We start from the raw sequence: 4,637 nt of genomic DNA on the forward strand, positions 1-4,637 counted from the left end.
ATATTAGAAAGTTCAAGCGAGTCATATCAGGAAGCTCACAAAGAGCCTATATCAGGACACTCATCAAGAGCTGCATTTGTGTCCGCAATATGCAATATCACAACCGATCATATAACAGGATGCTCACAAAGAGCTGCGGTAGTCTACAACACATGCAAGATCACTACTGATCAGGATGCTCACAGGAACCATATAGTGGTAAACTCGAGAGGGCTTACAACCGGATGCTCGTAGGAACTGTGGTGCATCTGCAACACATGCAGGACCACAACCAATCGGGAAATCCTATATCATTGAATTCCATTATTCAAACGGGATTTAATATTTATCAGGATTTATCGGATATGTAACCAATTTCATATATTTGAAATTTATACAATGCACATGCACTATAACACCACAAACCCGGCCTAGACGTTACAGCCGAATCCGGTGTGTCACATTACCTACCACTAACCAAGTTACCTAGTTTACTAAAGTTTGGGTGAGCTTTGCAAAAACCATTAATGAAGTTTTAAGAGAAATGTTTCGATTCACTAGTGTGAGTCCTATCCATTATCGATTGTTCAGGGTTTAGAAAAACGTAACTTTTATTGCACCTTGAAAAGTTTTGTTTTGAAGACATTTGATTGTCATGTCGATTTGAAACAAGTAGTTTTTGATAAACCCAGAGTTAACCAATTTCAAGGAATCAATTTAAGTGATGTGAATCTCAAGTCGAAAACGATTTAAGTAATTTAAAAACCCAAAATAAAAATAATAGAGTGGCTTTATTACAACTTTAACCAAAATAGAAATAATCAAAAATAAATGCGAAATTTAAAAGGAAGCTACACGAAACTTATTTAAAACCAGAAATTTAATCTTCGTGGCCACTCTGAATCCCGCCCAGCTCCAAGTCCACCAACTAGGGCTCACCTACAAGGATGGAAGAGAAAGGGGGTGAGTTTGAAAAACTCAGTGTATATGGAAAACCCATCCAAAGCCCAAGTCAGCTCAAGCCCATTGGGCTTAAGCCCTATTCAGATAACAGCAGGTACAGGGCCGAAGCCCTTTTCAGAATACGGTAAATTGTGCCTTAGCCCCTTTTCAGATAACAGTATGGCCCATAGGCCCATTCCAGAACAGAACAGACATATTCGTGTATGTAAACCCAACCCAGCCTATAACCAACCGCTACACTCCACCCATACCAGTCCTCCACTCCATGTGGGGAATAGCTCAACCTATCCAGCCCTACACTTCATAGTTGCAGCATAGCTGCTCAGATATCAGTAAGTTGAGGCAAAGCCTCTAGTATGTGGTCAAGCCACTTTCAGTACTTCCTCCATCAATAACCCAGTCCCATGCATCAGATAATAATAACATGGCATGCAGTAAATAGTAACAGTCAAACATGCATTCAAGTCAACCTTAACCCTAAGGGTATATCAGTAATTTTGCTCCTAGGGGTAAAACTATAAACTTTCCACCTATACAGGTATTTCATTACTTTTATTAGTTTTAAAGGTTCTCATAAATGTTACGGTCATTATTAGCCCATTTGTCATCGTAGTAATTTATTTATCTCAATTTCACAATTTTAGCCATTGGGCCCTAAAACCCCTAATGGGCCTTACAGTGTCCATTAGCAATTTAAGCCCATTTAACTCAAGTTTTATGACCAGTTTACCGGTTTAAGTAGTTTCGATTCTACAGTCTAACATAACATACTTATTGCCTATTTTTTATATTATATATTTTTATTATTTTTTATTTATTAACCTGTATGAGCCCGTAAGCCCATTGGGCCCAGTTTTACCCTATCGAGGCCCAATTACCGAAGTGCACGAAATTTCACACACGACTAACTTACCACTTTGTGATTTTAGATCTAATGATTTCTAAACGTCTTGTGAGCACTCGCACACTCACAAGCCCACGAAATGCCAGAATTTCGGCATTTCGGCTTTTGCCGAATTGAACTATGAGAGGGTGTTCGATACACACCTGTTTCGCGATGAATGCTACTGAGATCCCTTACGATGTCCTACAATTGATTATCATAATTCTTAGATTGCAACCCACAACAACCAATCCCAATATTCAGCAACCCATATTATAACCATGCCCCTAAAGCCTTTAGAATATTACCTTTTTACTGAAAACCGATGACTAGATCTAAGTCTAGTTGTTCCAAAGATCCAAGCCTTCGATCAAACCTCTAGAAGACACTAATCACCAAAAGAAATCATCGGTTAAAGACCCTTAAAGCCCTATGCCCAAATCGACAGCCTCCCTAGATTTTAGGGACTTCGGCTTTTCTAAATTGTAAAATAAGACTAGATCTGAGGTGATGAGCACTTACCACTTATTCCTCTTTGATTTCTATGCAGATCTGATGCAGATCTATCCTCTAAACGATAGTACAACTCGAATTCAGGAGATCTGATGTTTCGACTATAAGTCCCTAAATCTATGGTATTTTGGCTTTTTAAGTGATGAAGAAGATGACGATTTGAGGCTATAACTTTGAAGTAATGTTGGCGACAGATACTAAGGGTTTAGAGAAGATGAAAGTTGATCAAAAAGAACAAAAATAACTGAAGGATTTTAGCTTGGAGAAATCGGCACAAGAAGTGAGTTTTCGAGATTTTGGCTTTTATAGCAATCGACTATGGAGGTTTTTGTGGAGAATGGGATTGATAGAGGAGGTGAGTAAGGTGACCAGAAGGTTTCTACTAGAAGAAAAAGAAAAAAGGAAGAAAGAAAATGGAGGAAAAAGAAAGGAAGAAGAAATTAGCACCAAGGAGAAGGAATTTGCGTTTTCGGCTTTTGTGAGAACTCAGAAAGGATGAATGGCAGTGGAAGCTTTCAGGTGGCTAACCCTAATTCTCCAAGACAGAAAAAGAAAAGAACCTAACCCTAATATCAACTAAAACAATCGGCCCTACCTCCCTAAGGCCCTTGCCGAAATTCACTTAAGTGATCACATGCCCAGCACATGCCTAAAATTAAAAAGTAACCATATGCCTACCTTGCAACTTGAACCCTGGACCTTTAATTCCTTCCCAGACGCTATTTTTTTTAGGAACTTAGTGGCGCCACCTTGCCACTTTACCAAGGCCTTATTTTCGTCATAATTTACGAAGTTCTTCTTAAAAGCCCACTTAACCAAGTCTCTTATTCACTTAAAACCCAACCTTGATATTTTACCGTGTTTAACTTAGGCTTGGGCCTTCTAAAGGCCCGCTAACACACTTAAACACAATTCCAATATTCAGAATACCAAAATTTTAAAATTTACCAAAAATCACAGAAACCCGAAAAATCTCGAAAATCAGGGCGTTACATGCACAACATTTAATTCAAGCATATAAATATACACAATTGAGTTACACGAACTTACCTCGTTACTTACTCATATACAGAGATCTACTAATCCAATACTTTTTGTTTTCCTTGATCCAATTCCGTACTATGTCTATCCAAATCTATATGAGTAAATTTAACTCAATTTAATGAAATACATATTCAATTTAATCAAATTCACATTTTAGGTAAAAATAACATTTTGCCACTATACTTTTAATTAATTCCAATTTCATCCCTAGGCTCGAAAATTGAAATTCATGCAATTTAATCCTTATTCCAAGTCTAATCAGTTTGTACATATAACATTTACAGCTCATGTATTTCACAAAAATCAAAAATTTCCATAAATTTTACATATTTACAATTTAGTCCCTAAATCACAATTTCATCAAAATTTCCTTTACAAAAGTTGTTTATCTATCACCAACCTTTCATTTTCTACCATAAATTTCAAAATTTCAGCATACTCATCCATGGAAAGCTTTTAATACTTTGATAACTTTGCAATTTGATTCCTAAAATAGCTAGAGTAGGTTATTACGATATCGGAAATGTAAAAATTACTAAAAACAGGACATGATTACTTACCCAATTAAGCTTGATTGAATCCCTCTCTCTTAGCTAGGGTTTCCATAGAAAATATTTGGGGAGGATGATGAAATAAGATGATATTAAGTTATTATCATCTTTATTTATTTCAAATTCCAATTTAGTCCTTTTTCTTTTTCTAATTTTCCATGGATGATTTATCATAAATATCTACTAACTCCATCTAATGGTCTAATTACCATATAATGACCTCAAATTTTGAATTCTATAACAGTTGATACCTATAGCTACTCGAACTCAACTTTTTTATTTTATACAATTTGGTCATTTTCACAATTAAACATGTAATCGGTAAAAATTTTCTTAATGAAATTTTCATATGTTATTCCTATCATATTGCAGATCATGTAATAATATTAAAATGATTTTTCTTTCTGAATCGAATTTGTCGTCCCAAAACGATTGTTCCGATTTCACTGAAAACAAGCTATTACAACTCTCCCCCTTAAAGAATTTTCATCCTTGAAAATCTTACCAGTAAAGATGTTCGAGTATTGCTTTCTCATTATTTCTTCCGGTTCCCAAGTAGCTTCTTCTAATCCGTGTCATTGCCAAAGAACTTTTACTAAAGATACCTTTTTATTTCTTAGTTCTTTTGTCTCCCGTGTCAGAATTTTGATTGGTTCTTCACTGTAAGTCATATCAGGCTGAATCTCAAACTTCTGTCGAAGAAA

The sequence above is a fragment of the Gossypium hirsutum genome, chromosome A09, assembly GCF_007990345.1.
Source record: "Gossypium hirsutum isolate 1008001.06 chromosome A09, Gossypium_hirsutum_v2.1, whole genome shotgun sequence".
In the NCBI taxonomy this organism is placed as follows: domain Eukaryota; kingdom Viridiplantae; phylum Streptophyta; class Magnoliopsida; order Malvales; family Malvaceae; genus Gossypium; species Gossypium hirsutum.